We start from the raw sequence: 16620 nt of genomic DNA, 5'->3' as shown, positions 1-16620 counted from the left end.
CATTCAGCTTTTTACACTTATCCCATACTCCCTTTCGTACTAAACTCATCACTCAAGTATAAAAGATTGTGCTTAGTAAAGCACTTTTGGACTAAGTTCCAGACAAGTATACTACTCAAACATATCATTAACACCCAAAATCAACCAAATATACTTTCACAACAATCCAATGTCAATCAATCATAAAAATCATACAAGAACACATATTATGCTTAAAATCACGAAATAGAGCCCTTCTTACTTTGAATGAAGTTTTGAAAAAGGGTTTGTGAAGGGTTTTGGTGAAAGAAATAAGTTTTGCCTAGTTATCACAAAAGAGAACATTTTAAGAAGGGGAACACAGAAAACAACTAAAAAGAGACAACAAAGCTCTAAGAACTTACTTGGAGTTGATTGGTTGAGTTCCCAAGCTCGGATTCGAAGAAGAGTTGAGATTTTGGGGAGATTTTTTTGAGAAGAGAGGGTTAGAGGTCGAGAGAACAAGGGAGAGCTCGAAACTTGGATTGTAATATAAGTTTTCTAACTTGAAAACCTTTAAATACCCCTTGACTCGCGATATTCTCGCTACAATGTGCCATCTCTCACTACAACAAGCCCTTCTCTCGTTGTAGCAAAAAAACTAGATAAAATTTTACTTTGTTGTTTTTCATTCTAGTTATAGCGAGAGAATCCTTACTACAACGAGAGAGCGTTAGAGAGCCTAATTTTGGATGTCTTTGTCTCGCTACAGTGAGATATCCTGCAGCTTATACCATTTCTCTCTCCAAAACTCAATTAATTTCATACATACAATCAACATTCAATACTATAATAGTAATATAAAAACAAGGATGTTACACTTATAACTATATATAATCTTGATTTTATTGTCCTTTTTGAATCTAGGGTAAGCTCTAAGGATGCTAAGCATATTATTAATAGAATTAATTTTAATTAATAAGAAATAGTGGATGCAATTGGTTATTATGGTGGCATTTAGTGCCTTTGGAATAATAATTTAATATATGCCTCTTTGGTTGCTAAATCTAAGCTTTTTATCCAGTTTAACATTAAAACCCTGGTCATGAGGATTGAATTTTATTCTTTGTGTATATTAGTCCCCAAGAGTATCTTAGAACTAGATGCTGGAAGGAACTTATAGTGTTTAGTTCCTCTTTTAGTTGCCCTTAGAGTTTGGTTGGTGATTTTTACTCCATTCTTTTTAATTCTGAGAAAATTGGGGGAGACCTACTAATCTTGGAACCTTAACTAGTTTTGCTGAATGTCTCCTTCAGTGTAGCCTTTCTAATATGAGTTTTAAAAGCAACATTTTCACCTGGCATAGGGGAACCTCAAAGAGAGATTATAACATCCTTATCTCAAAATCAGTACAATGTATAGATTATTCTAAAACAAGTTATTATTTGCGAAATTCAATGAACTAATTATATTAAATTTATGAACTTCTATAAGATATAGTACCTTATACGAATAGTTCGATATAAATCAATACAAATGATACGACATTATTTCTAAAAGGATGAATTTAAAACATAACCAAATGATTCTAATAAAAAAAATTAAACATGCATTCCATAAAAAATGTATATTAATTTACAACTATTTGTCAAAATATAAAGGACTTAAGATAATAATTACATAACCCAAAATATGTACAACACATACAAGTGCAGAGTAGTCTTCCTCAAAACCAACTCCTGAAGATCAGTCCTACTCATCCACACTGTGTCAGTTTTCTATCTTAGCTAAGTCTTCTGAATCCAAATTCTCGTCTGATCCCAGATAACAATCACCTGAATTAGCTCTAACCTTTGTGCCGGTGACAGGCTCAAAGGTCCATCTGGACAGTCTTCAAAGAGAGTTATGGTCGTGGTAGGTAAAAAGATAGGTGAGGGCTACTGGAGTTCTAACTGTACCTTTATACATATATACACGTAGTGTCTAGTGTATTCTATTTCTAGGGAAATCAAAAGGGATGCTACGAAAGTAATCCATTTCTATCATAACAAAAATCCTAGGTTCATCTTTTACTAATACAGCAAATTTAAAATAACATACTTGTTGATATTCATTAAACACATAATTCAACCTATTATGTACTGAACTATTTATTAAGTTAACTCTTCCTAGAGGCTCTGTCATCCTGATTTCCTGAAAAATATTAGTAAGGATGAGCGTCTATTCTATTCTATTCTTTCTCAAACATTATATCATCAAATCATAATTTATATTATAATGGCAACATATTCATTTTCCCATAAACATCACATTACAAACATGTTCACATATACATCAATCATAATTCACTGTCTATCATCCAATTTCTCATCTCAATACGCACTCCAGTGTACTGTGATCACAGATATTGATGCCTCTAGCACTTCTTGAGGTCTTACTCAACTAGGTAAATAATCGCTGGTTAGCCCATGTACACGAATACATGTACAGTAATCGGGCCCCTTAGCAAAGGCATAGTCAAGAAACGAGTGTGAGGCCATGTGACGCATTTGCTCTCAGAAAGAGTGTGTACACATATGTGAATGTCGCTCACAACCCTACGTTTTCCCAGATTCTCATCGTCTCCAGATTTTATACCTCCAGTGTATCTCTGTAACTATTCACACTAGATCCAATCCAAATTTGACTGTTAGAGTCATTCTCAGAATTATTCTCTTTCTCACTCACAAGATCATGCTTAGTAAAGCACTGCCAGACTAATTCCACTCTAGGCTATTACATATCAATATCATTTCAATATACCATTTTACTCAGATATATTTCATAACATTTCATGATAATCATTCAAAAAATTTAATCATCTTCCACATTAAGTGCTCATCTATGTAATACATATGCACATATATCAACCACTCAACCCAAGCAACCAAATATTCCAAACAATCAAACAAGCATCTTTTCAACCATACTCAACATAGCATATACCATACTTATTTATTTTCATACCATATTCACATAATAGTGCTTTATGAGCACAACATACCTACTATAATAGAAAGATAGAATAGAGCTCTCCTTACCTCAAAGATGAGCTCAAGGAGATATATTGAAAAGGGTCAGAGAGTCAAATATGGAAGTTCTCCTGAACACCAAGAGATATCCATAAGAAACCAAAAATAGGAAAACGATCATAAAAACTCAAGTTTGATCCAAAGAAACTTACGTAGAATCACTTAGCTTTATTGTCCAAGCATGATTATGAAGAGATACCAGAGTTTCTGGGGCTTTTATATAGGTGAAAGGAAAAGAGAGTTCAGAGAAAACTTGAGAGAGATACGCAAGTTTGAAATAGAATGAATTTCTCATACAAGAAATCTCTTCAATACCCCTCAGCCTCGCGCGTTCTCGCTTGAGCAACAAGCATCTCGCCTGAGCAAGATATGTAGACAATGGTCTTGCTTACTATTTTCTGATATACTCGCTTGAGCGAGCTCCATCTCGCCTGACCAAGATGGTGTCCAGAGAGCATGTCATTTCTCCTGTGGGTCCTCACCTGAGCGACCCATCTTGTCTGAGCGAGATCCTCAGCTCGCCTAAGCGAGATCACTCTCGCTTGAGCAAAGTGACAGTTGGGCAACATTTATCTTATCTTGCTTGCGCAAGATCTACTGCACCAAAATCCTTCCACAAATCCTCTATATTCTCTTCTAAATACACTCTAATACTACTTAACATTAAATAAACATAAATTACTGAAAAGTAAAAAGAGAATGTTACAAAGGCTGAATAAGTTATCAAATTATTCTTGATCAAGATAAAACCTTTTGGCATTACCATTATAGAGCCAATTGGATGTCTATAGGGGATCATAAAACTAGATTCTTTCATAGAACTACCATAGGTAGAAAGAACAAAAATTAGGATTGAAGCCCTAAAAGATGATACCCAGAATTAGGTCTATGATACCTCTGAGTTGGAAGCTCTGGCTGTAAACTACTTTACTACTATCTACTCTGATCCTAACCCTTAAGATTTCACCCTTAATACCCACACCTCTTTTCTCCCATTATTAGATTCAAACCAATTGTTCCTCTTCCTACCTGTCTCCATTGAAGAAGTTAGGACTGAGCTATTTAGCATTGGCAACTTTAAGTGCCTAAGACTTGATGGGCTTCATTATCTATTTTTTAAAAATCAATGGCCTGTTTTAGGTCAACATATCTATAATTTTGTCCTAGCTTTTTTCTAGGATCCTAGAAAAATTAGGGATGTCAATGAAACCTGCATCACTTTAATCCTTAAATCTGATAACTCTGTGTCCATCAAAGAGTTCAAACTTATCTATCTGTGCAATGTCAGCTACAAGATTATAACTAAGATACTAGCTAATAAGTTAATAGAGTCTTTGCCTCGTTAAATTTCTATAAACAAGTGCAGTTTTATTCATGGACAACAAAGGATTGATAATGTTCTGATTCTCCAAGAGATAATTCACTCTTGCCATAACCTTCAAAGCAAAAATGGTTACATGATTGTTAAACTTGACCTAAAGAAAACCTATGACAAGCTTAGGTGCAATTTCATCATAGATACTTTAGAAAGAGTTGACTTTAGTCATGATCTAATTACTCTTATCAACTCGAACATTACTTCTCCTTCTATAGCATTAAATTGGAATAATAGTGTTACTAGGACTTTTAAGCTTAGTAGAAGTATTCGCTTTATATCTTTTTGTTTTATGTATAGAAAGACTTACTCGTCTCATCCAGGATAGTATTAGTAAGAATGATTGGAGCCCCTTCTATTTTGGGAGCCATGATATAGGTATCATGATATTATCCTAATTACTAACGCTGACATTGTTCAAGCTTCCACCATCTAGGATATTCTACATTCCTTTTACCAAGCCTCTGCCCTAACAATTAACGCTGGGAAATCCTCTTTGTTCTTTTCTAAGAATACTTCTTTTGATCTAAGAAAGGAGATTGGTGAGGTTTTAGGTATCAAGTCAACAAGCCAGTTTGGCACATACTTAGGCATTCCTATTAGCTGCCATAAACCTTTCAAGTCCTAGTTCTCTTTTTCCATTGATAAGATTAGGAAAAAATTGTTCCTTTGGAAGATGAAAACATTTTCATTAGCTGGCAGGGTTGTTTTAGCTTAATCCTACCTTATAAGCATACCTTCTTATGGTATGCTAGCCACTATCATTCCCAATATTGTTATGGCTGGAGTAAAATTTGTAGACTTAAAAATTAAGGGAGTTTGGGGTTCAGAGATCTTTCCACACTTAATAAAGCCTACATTATAAAACTTTGTTGGCGACTATACATTTCTCCTAGTAACCTGTGGGCGCAGTTTTATGTAAGAAATATAGATTTTCTATTGAACAAAATTTGGAGCTTAGGAGTAATAATAGGGTTTCTCCTTTTTGGCAAAGCATTACATCAGTTTGGCCTCTGTTCTATAGAGGTATGCATTGAGGTTTAGGAAATTGCCTTTCAGTTAGGTTTTCAATAGACCACTTGTGTTCCTAATTCCCCTAACCTGTAATGTCATTCTCTACACCCGATTCCAAAGAGGGATTTGAACATCTCTATGACCTTTTTTCTCTATTCAAGGAAATTGGGATTGGGACAAACTTCGTCCCATGCTTCCTGAATATATCTATGAAGATATTGCTAAAGTTCAGCCTCTTAACCTCTCTAGGAGCAAGATTCTGTCTCCTGGGCTTTATCTAGTAATGATTCCTTCTCCATTAAATTTGCATATTAGTTAATCTCTCAACCCCCATTCTTTCATCTCTCTATATTGATGTTTTTAAACAAGTTTGGAAATGGGATGGTCCTTCTAAAGTGACCTTTTTTCCTTTGAAAAATCTTCCATGGTACACTACTCACAAATGAGGAGAGAGGTAAGAGGGGAATGACTGCTCTTGCTACTTGCCCTAGATGTGATATTGCCCATGAAATAATAATGCATGTTTTAAGATATTGTTATTATGCTAGAAGCATTTGGGATCATTTTATTTTCTCTAATTAGTACGCCTGATTTTCTTCTGTAGGTTTATCTGATTGGATATATAAGAACCTATCTAATCCTAATATTAGCATATTTTCCACTTGGCAGAAATTTTTTATTTCATTTTATGAAATCTGAGGAAAGAGAGAAATGCTTACTTGTTTCATCATTCATCTAACCAGGTTTCAACTCTAATCCATAAAATTTTTCGTGACACTAAATACTTTATTTTTTGTTGTAGGAATAGGCAACTCCATCTTCCCAATCTAGCCAGGGACCAAGCTTGTTTTAAGTGGATTCTTCCTCAAAGGGGTCAACTAAAGTTGAACATTGATGGCATTGTTCATTCTTACTCACATAAGGCTGCTTGTGGAGGCATTTTTCAAGATTGGAAGGGTGATTTAGGGGCAGGGCTTTTCAAGTCTCTGCCTCCCTGTTGTCCATTAGAACTTAACTTTGGAGCATTTTCCATGGGCTTCAGTTGATTCTCCTGCAGCAAACTAGACTACTTTATGAATAGAAACTAATGCCAAAGAAGCGATTAGAAGCATTTAATCTATTCTTACTACTTCACACCATTTTTTTTTATGTAATTTGTAAAATTAAGGATACTGTAAAAGTTGTTAAATCTATTAGTCTGAATCATATATTTAGGAAAATCAACTAATGTGCTGATAGATTAGTTAAACTTGACCTGAAACTTTCTTCTCTTCTAGTCACTTTTAGTCAGGCCCCTAGTGTGCTGCTTCCTTCCTTGTACTTGGACATTTGTGGTATTTGGACCCCTAGGTCCAATCCCTAGTGTGTTATTTTCTAGGCTTCTAAACCCTTCAATAAAAAAAAAAAAACTATTATATATACGTTAATAATTTTATAGTAAACAGAATTAATAGAAAAGTGATTAAGGACAATATATATATTAAATGATTAAATTTATTATTGGTTTCTCATAAACTAAATATTTTATAAAATCATAAATAAAAAATAATATAATGAAATTACAAAGTAAAATAGTAATTTATAAAACTAAATATAATGATAAAATAAAAAACTAAGAATAGTTAACTAGTGTTAAAATTATGGACAATTTGATTTCAATGGAATAATAATATAGTAACAGTGTGTTAAATGCTAGTCAAATGTTGGATTCTATTAAATATTGTTCTTGAAAGTGGCTTACAACTGAGCCGTTGAGAAGATTGATTATGTATGTGAATTAGATTAAAAATTCTTTGACATGTATTTTTAATTTCTTTTAGAGTTATAAAGGGTTGGAGTATTTATTTTTGATTTTATAAAATATTTAGTTTATGAGAAACCAATAATAATATAGTTAACTAATGTTAAAATTATGGACAATTTGATTTCAATGGAATAATAATATAGTAACAGTGTGTTAAATGCTAGTCAAATGTTGGATTCTATTAAATACTGTTCTTGAAAGTGGCTTATAACTGGGCCGTTGAAAAGATTGATTATGTATGTGAATTAGATTAAAAATTCTTTGACATGTATTTTTAATTTCTTTTAGAGTTATAAAGGGTTGGAGTATATTTTATACTCTGAATTTGTCTTTAATAAAATGTTGATACTTAACAAAAAAAATATTAAAATTATTAAATAATGAATAATAAATATTTTTAAAAAATAAAATAAAACAAAATAGCGTCATACAAATTAATTATATCGATAAATATTTTTTCAATTTTTTACTAAATTAATTTTTTTTATTATATATTATTGTTATTTATTACTTTACAATTTTTATTATGATAGTATTATATTACTATTTTTTTAATTTTACAATATTTTGTAATAATATAATAATATTACCTTACAAATTGTTTATTTATTAGTATTTGTGTTTTTACCGTATGATTTACTACATTTGGATGATATTATTTATTTTCAATTCTTCTTTTACTTATTATACGAGATAGAAAATAAAAAAAAAATATTTTATCTTTTCTTGAAATTGATTTCAATAAGATAATATCACATTAAAAAAACAAAAAACTATCGTATTACTCATGATTTCCATCTTATAAATACAAGGAACTCTTGGAACAAAACAGTTAAAGGTTTAAAAATTTAACTCTTTAAAAAATTATTTGAATAAACAAGAGACCCTTGGAATAATAGAGTTAGAGGTTCCATGAGCATTTTTGCAAGAAGCGCAGGTACTCTTCCTAGTTTAGCATAGACAATGTTAATTTGATCCAATACAATGTTGAAACACTCCATGAGCAACAATCTAAGTTAATAGCTTTGTCATCTCAAGATGTTCCTTGAAACCTACTGTCAATGCTTTGTTCTAATTTTCACAAATTCAAAATGTAACTTTTATAAGTTATTAATAGAAAATCAAGTTTAAATCATAAGATAAAATATTAATGTAGAGTCTAAGTATACACCTGTCCATCATATGTTTTTTTTCATTTTTTTTGCCCGAACTACACCTGCTGTTAGTGTTTTTTTTTTTTTTTTCCATTTTTCTTAAGCAAAAGTGAAAAATACCTTTTGTGCGCAATAAGAAAGATAATCCTTTCAAGTAGTGAGAGGTAGAGGAAAAATATTTGCTTTTTCGATATATCAGTAAGCTAAAAATATTTGTTCCATTTTCTATTTTAGTTTTATCTCAAGCTTTTTATCTTTAACTCTCAGTTTTGCCAAGTCACATCCAAATTAATGTTACAGAATTCAAACCAAGAATTTCTAATACATGACTGAATTTTTATGTATGTGTTATTAAATTAAATTACTTGTAAATAAAAAATTAAGAGCATATTGCAGTATTTTTTAAAAATTATAGTTTTAAAAAGAATAAATATTTTTATTATTATTAATAAATATATTATATTAAATAATACTAAATTAAAGAATAATTTTTTTAAATTAATGATTAATTAAAAAATTCTTATATATCAATATAGGTCAAAATTTACCATTGACATTAAGCACAACAATGCTCCCAAATTTTTGTTTATTTGAAATATATTTTCAATTTGATACATTTTATAAAAAAAAATTAAACTTAATTTAAAATCAAAATAAAAAATTATTGGAAAGAATAAAAATTAACAAACATAGTCAAAGACTTAGTGCAAAAGTAAAAAGTTACTCGATGATAAAAATAATAAATCTTAAAAAAATTTCCATTTAAATTAGCAGAATAGATTGAAAAATACAATATCTTGCCACACTTATATTAATTATAGATCTGAATTCTCTATCGTTACTGCAATAATCGGATGTCTAGTTCTATTCTTCGAATTTAGTGTGTTTTTACATGAGAAGAATGAGAGATGTGCTAGGAATTTGGAAAAAAGAGGGTTGGGGATTGGAAAGCGAATGGTATAAGGGTGGAGGAGCTGGTATAGAGGTGGAGAGAGGAAGAGTTAAATATAAAATGTAAAGTGGAAAAGAAGGAGTTGGAGAAAAAAAGATGGAGAGAGAGAAAGAGAGAGAGGAATAGGAGAAGGTTGAAGGAGAATGTAATATCTTTATCTTAAAATCCGTATAATGTATAAATTGTTCTTAATCGTGTAAAACCGAACATCAATTTACTTAATTTAATGGAAATAATTATAGTAAATTAATGAAATTTTTTCTATAAGATATAATGCCATGTACAATTAATTCAAAGTAAATCAAAATATAAATGGTAGAACGGTAATTTTAAAATGCTTAACTTAACACATAATCAAACGATTTAAATTAAGAAATTTTAACATACATTTCTTAGATTGATTATATTAATTTACAAACTATTATTCAAAAATATATGGAACTTAAAATAATAATTACATCATCAAAATATTTATAACACAAACATATACAAATCCCAGAGCAATCTTCCTCGAAACTCTTTATCTCAGCTAAGTCTTTCGAATCTAGATCTTCATCTGATTCCATATAGAGATCTCTCGAATCAGCTCTAATCTTTGTGCCAGTGACGCGCTCAAAGGTCCATCTGGATAGTTTTCCGAGAGAGTCACGATCGTGGTAGGTAAATAGGTACGTGAGGGTTGCTGCCCTCCTAATAGTACCTCTATACATATATACACATAGGGTCTGGTATATTCTAAACAATATCTTTACTTCTCTCTCCTTTCAATCATATATAACTCTTTTTCTTTTCTTTTTTCTATTTTTCATTTTCTTTTTCATACTTTCTTTCTTTCTTTTTGCACGTGAGAGATATAGAGGAGAATTTATCAAACAATTCAACAACTCAATTGCTTCATTCATAAACTCAAGGTTATCAAAATATTTTATAAATTTAATGCAAGGGACCAAGAAAAATCAATAAAGCCCAAAGTGGGCAATTAGTTGTATCTCAAACATGCTGAAGGTCAAGAATAAAAATCCTATTATACATCAATCATATTAAAAACATGCAATTAAAAACAGAAGTCTTAAGTTGGTTCCAAGTCAAGTTCTAGAACACAAATCCTAAGAAGATAATCACACAAAACAATGAGGAAAGGGGTACAATTAATTAAATTAAGATAAAAATCTCCTTTAAGAATCAAAATTCACATCTGTTGGTTAAAGTTTAATGTAGAACATAAAAGTAAGGAACTTAGCTAATTATTAGTTTTCAAATGAAAATAATGCCAATAATAATTACTCAACATGCTCTTCTATCTGTAAAAATTGGGTTCCATGAGGGAAAAAGTTTTAAATTATCATAAAAAAATAGCAAAGACACTTTACTCAAGAACATGCAATAACAATCATATAATTAGGAACTACTCCCTCATAGTTAAAGCAAAACATTGTCCTCAATATTTGAAAGCAATCAAATTAAAAGCATGCAAAGCAGGCAATTGAATAAAAGGAAAGAGGTTCCCTGATAATTCTTAGTGCGACGGCTTCAAGTGAGGGAGTCATGCTGAAATCTTAAACTTTCTCTCACAATTGCAATTGAATGCACGACCAGGTATGGGATGAGCACAGGCATGCTTTCTGATCAGAGCTCAAAAGTGTGTGTGGGAACTATCAACTCAGTTCTTGCAATCCTTCAATATGCTTATTCTTTATTCTAAAAAAAAATAATAGCAAAATTAAAATAAACAAAAAAAAATAAAATTTAAATAAAATAAAAGACACAGGTTGCCTCCTGGAAGTGCTTGTTTAACGTCACAAGCCTGACGTTCCTGTTAAATCATGGTGGGAAGCAGGCATAAGTCTCAGAGGTGATTCCCTTTATATGTAATTGTCTGCCCACCAGCTTTGGCTCTGTAACACCTATTACATCAGAAAAAGTATTTATAAGATGGGGATTAGAATAAAGAGAAGAAAATTTAAGCTATAAATTAAAAGGCTTGTTAATGGATGGTTTAAGCTTTTGTCGTTTCTTCTTCTTATATTGCTTCCTCCTAGGCCTTCTTCTTGGGGTTCCATGCTTTACATAACTTGGAGGAGGAGAAGCAATATCCACAATGCTCACAAAGTAACAGGACTCTTGGCTAGAAAGGTACTTGAAAGAATTGAAAACTTGAAATACAACTTCTTCATCATCTAGCCTTAGTGTGAGCTTCCCTTCTTGTTAATGGCCCTTGCAGTGGCCAAGAACGGTCTCCTAGTATGATGGGGATATCATCATCTTCCTTCACGTTATGCACCACAAAGTCAGCTGGAAATATAAACTCCCCAACTTTTACAAGTACATTCTCCATTATGCCTTTGGGGTATGTGATCGACCTATCTGCCAGCTGAAGTGACATGGAGGTTGGCTTAGGTTTATGCATTCCAAGCTTCCTGAAAACAGAATAAGGCATAAGATTAATACTTGCTCCTAAATCACATAAAGCTTTATCAATATGAGTTTTTCCAATTATGCAAGGAATAGTAAAACTCCCTCGGTCCTTAAGCTTAGGTGGAAGCTTTTTAAGGACTATAGTTAAGCACTCCTGGGTGAGCTTCACAATTTCATGTGCTCTCAACTTCCTCTTATTGGTCAAAATCTCCTTTAAATATTTAGCATATTTCGGCATTTTGGAGATAGCATCAATGAAAGGCATATTGGTGTGCACTTTGCCTAATAAGTCTAAGAACTTGTAAAACTCTTCATCATAAGAAGGGTGACCTTGCAAACGCTGTGAGAAAGGTATCTTAGGTTCATAGGGCCTCGGTTGAACAAGAGGCTCTTCCTTCTTTTCTTTTCTGGCTCTTCGCTTGAAGCACGGTCTTGCTCATAGTGATGCACGGCTGTGCTGTTATCATTGTCATGGACGTGCTTGTATAAGCACAGTCATGCTTCAATTTCAGCAGGGGCATGCTCATCAGTAAGCACAGTTGTGCTTGTAGAATCAGCATGGGTGTGCTTCTTAGTAAGCATGGGCGTGCATGTGCCTCTATTCTACGATTCTTTTCATTTCTTTCCATTTCTAAGGGTGATGGCATTGCATTGCTCCCTTACATTAGGTTCAGGCTGAGATGGTAGTGTTTCCATCACTCTTTGACTCACAAGGTTCGTAATTTGCTCCAATTGTGCACTCATCTTAGAAGAGTTGGCCTGTATTTCAGATTTGACCCCTGCAAACTTTTTATCAGTTCTCTCAATATGTTGGTCCAACTTGGATTCAATCTCTATCATCCTCTTATCAGAGTAATGCACATATTGCATCATTTGTTCTTGAAAGTTGAACTAAGATTTAAGGACTTCTTTCCCTTCTGGTCTTGCTTCTTGATTTTGCATATAGGGAGAGCGATACAAGCTTGAATTTTGACTTCCAAAGCCATTTCCTCAAGAGTTAAAAGGATTACTCCTCCACCCCGAATTGTGATTGCCCATGAAATTTGCCTCTTCTTACTTAAATTATGGGCTTGCAAGAGCTTTTACATGTTGGTCTTAAGCCTTAATTAAAGATTTTAGTTGCTTTGCGAAAGCTGAAAGATGCCATTTCATCTATTAGCTTGTATACATCATCTAAATCTTTTCTTATGAGGGACACTCCTGCTGCGACATCAATTGTAACCCTGGTGGAAATTGATAAACCACTGTAAAAGATTTGCACCTGTCTCCATATTAGGAAATCATGATGAGGACACCTCCATAAAAGCTCTCCTAATCGCTCTCATGCCTCAAATAAAGATTCAGCTTCATGTTGTTGGAAGCAACATATCTCCATCATGAGTTTTGAGGACCTTGATGGAGGAAAGTATTTTTCTAAAAATTGTTGAGTGAGATCCTCCCAAGTTGTGATGGAATTGGCTGGGAGTGAGGAAAATCATGCATTCACCTTTTTAGATACTGAGAAGGGGGAAAGGCGGAGTCGAATAACATCATTGGAGACTCCATTGTATTTGACGGTATCCGTTAATCAGAGGAACTTTGTCATATGGAGATTGGGGTCTTCATTAGGCATGCCTCCAAATTGTATTGAGTTCTGGACCATAGTTATGAGTGCTGGTTTAAGTTCAAAATTGTTGGCCTCCACATTAGGGGCCGCGATGCTTTTAGGGATGCCTCTAGCAGTAGGTGCCATGTAATCTTGAATTGATCTTCTTCCCTCTGCCATTCTTTGCTCTCTCACTTCTTTTCTTTGTCTACGTGTTGTTCTCTCAATTTTTGGATCAAATAAACAAGTTGTAGAGCACTTAGAACGAGTGAGCATACACTAGAAAGAATTGTGAAATAAAATAAAAATGAAAATTATAAAATAAAATAAAAAATTTAACAATAAACAAATATAAAATTAAAATAAAGTAAAATACAAATTGCTCAAATCAATTAAATTTGAGATTTTCTTAATATTGAAAAAGCAATTCCCAGCAACGGCGCCAAAAACTTGTTCGGAGGACAAGTGTACCCATCGAGAAGTAATAAAGGGTTCTTAAATTAAGTTCCCGAAATATCATCCCACAAGGATTATTTTCTAATTACTAAGAATTTTCTAATTCAATTGTTTAAGCTTCAAAAATACGAGATTAATTAAAACAAAAATTTATAAAAGCAATTATAAAGTTAAGATCAAGGAATACAATACACGTCTTGGTTACACTTATCAGAAAAGAACCTAGGACATATGAGTTTTCTCGTTCAATCCTTTATGTTATTTTATTGTTTAACTCTAAATCTGATTTCCTTGTGATTACCAATCATTCATACGAATACTATTAATACCCAATGGTCATGCAATATTAATATTCTTTTATCTAAATTAACATCCTCAATGGTCATGCAAGACATCAATTTAAGAAAGCTTAAGGAACCTATGAACTTGTTAATTTAATAACGATTAGAAGAGAAAGATTAGTTGGATCTACCTAATCCTTTGTCTCGTTTTACCCTATAGATCTAATAACTAACCGAGGTACAGTTGCCTGATGATATAATTAATTAGGATTAATAGAGAAGCACAATAAGATAAAATTTAATCACAAAACAAAAATCCAATTTAGATTCAAATGTCAAAACTCCATAAATTCATAAAAATAGTTCCCAAAGCCCTAGCTATAGATTTAGTTACCCATGCTAAAGAAAGGAACTGAAACAATCATAAACAAAGTCATAATTAAAAGAAATAGCAGAACTAGAGTGTGAGATGTGTTTCCAGTCTTCAAGTACGATCGCTCGAAGCTCCAAGTCCCACTAAGAGTGTGCCAAAGATCACATGCAAGAGAGACGAGATGAGATGTATCCTAAAGCTAAAAGCCAAGGTAAAAATGATGTCAAAAATAGTCCCTTTACGATGCCTGATGTCCCTCTTTTAATAGAGTTTGAAAATCCTAAAGACTTTTCATAATTGGGCTTCCCGCAGCTTAGCACGGCCATGCAAGGCCTTAAGTACTACCACGTATGGGCTCAAAACACCCCCCCCCCGTGCTTGTTGAAAGGGTCTGGGTGTGCTGACTGCTGCGAAACTCTAATCTTCCATCATTTTGGGCCTAAAATGCACCTAAAGTCCACCTGCAACATCTTTACACCAAACTGTGTAATTAATATATAAATAAATTATTGTAAACCCCAAATAAAATATAGGTCAAATATGAATTTATGGATGATAAAATAAGGCCTAATTACAGACTTATCAGGCACTTCTTGACAACTGCCTTCGATACGTGCTTCTTCTCAACTGTTGTTGCCCATTTTTCATAACCGTTCATGATCATGCATTTTCAATAACTGCTATTACCCACGATGTTGTTACCCACGATCGTTTCTTTGTGCCCATGATCTCTAATCTTCAACTAGTGTTAATTGCTAGTAACCATTCCTTTGATAGTCGCTTCAGACCTTATGATTTTTCGTCACATTTCCTCACTTCTTGGACTCCATCTTGCCTGTAGGTCTTAGAATAAATTTCTTGTCATTTTATGTTTTGACAAATTATGAGAAAATCTGTCGAGAACTCTCATGAAAATAGAATATTTTTCCTTTGTTATCCTATGTTTTTGACTAGTTTTGAAAGAAATCTTGTAAGCTCGTTTAGTCTTGTGGACTTAAAATAATTTTTCTATCAGTTTCTATTTTTCTACCAATTTTGGAGGAAATCTTGTTAGCTCATTTAATCTCATGAACTTAAAATAATTTTTCTTGTTGATTATTGTTTCAACAAGTTTTGACAAGCATGGGTACGTTGTAGTAGCAAATTCTTTCTAACACTAACAACTTTAATTTTTAATAAATAATTATTTTACTATTATATATATATATATATATATTTTAAAACAATAAATAACATAATCTCACTTCTTATTTAATAATTTGTATTTGTTATTTAATTAAACTTACGTAAACCTCACTCATACATAGAAAATATAGTAAAAAGAACATATTATTACTAATATATTCCTCGACTTATTTATATTTTATTATTTAAAGTATTAATCTCTAATTCTCGATTGTCCCCGAGTAGATGCTTATTTACTCACAGGCAATGTCTTGATTCTGGCTCCATTTGTGGTTCCCGTGAAGCTGCAATTTTTTACATGAACTTCTTCAATTGTTTCATGACCTTGATTTCTACCAAGACTGCCAATGCTGATTCATTCATAAAATTTTTATGAGAAGTGTCGAAAAGAGTAATCACAAATTTGCAATAACAGAAATATTAATATCAAAACAGTTTCATGTCAAGACTCGTTTATGTGATAATTCCATAAGATACTAAACTTTATTTTCACGTATATATGATTTAATTTGAGGATACCACTTCAATAGATTCAATTAAAATCCTTTGTCAGGTCTATTTTGTAAAAAAGAACGCAATAGAAACTATGATACAATTTGTATATATAGACCTTATCCCACGGCCTGGTCCACAAGCAGCCCCAACAGCACTGATGTTAAAGCAGCCACCATTGATAGCAATACAATCATCCCCTATTTCCAAAGGCAGATTAAATTAATGTCACACTTACAGTAATTACTGAAAGGGTCTTACTAATTACTACTTCCCAAATTTTTAATGCAGAACAAATAATTAATTATGTCGTAAATTTGATACATTAGATAAAAACTTGATTTACCAGTTCCTATAGTGGAATCTTGGATCAAAATATTTTTGGAAGAAGCAATGTCGAATCCATCAGTGTTGGGACTGTGGGCATGAGCATGAATATTGATTTGAGAGAATTTTGCACCCTCGCAACCACCTACAAATATGTGAGCTCCATGAGCTCCAGGGC

At 32.5% G+C, this 16620-nt stretch overlaps 1 non-coding gene across 1 annotated transcript; it reads left to right on the top strand.

The window, feature by feature from the left end:
• The first annotated feature begins 13020 nt into the window (after window positions 1–13020).
• Window positions 13021–13127, top strand: LOC113851757. Its single transcript, XR_003502322.1, has one exon. It is a non-coding gene; the product is annotated as a small nucleolar RNA R71 (small nucleolar RNA).
• The last annotated feature ends 3493 nt before the right edge of the window (window positions 13128–16620 follow it).

The sequence above is a fragment of the Abrus precatorius genome, unplaced genomic scaffold (assembly GCF_003935025.1).
Source record: "Abrus precatorius isolate BTA unplaced genomic scaffold, Abrus_2018 Scaffold9, whole genome shotgun sequence".
NCBI classification, from domain to species: domain Eukaryota; kingdom Viridiplantae; phylum Streptophyta; class Magnoliopsida; order Fabales; family Fabaceae; genus Abrus; species Abrus precatorius.
The sequence above is the reverse complement of the archived record's forward strand: the minus strand, read 5'-3'. Positions and strand labels throughout refer to the sequence as shown.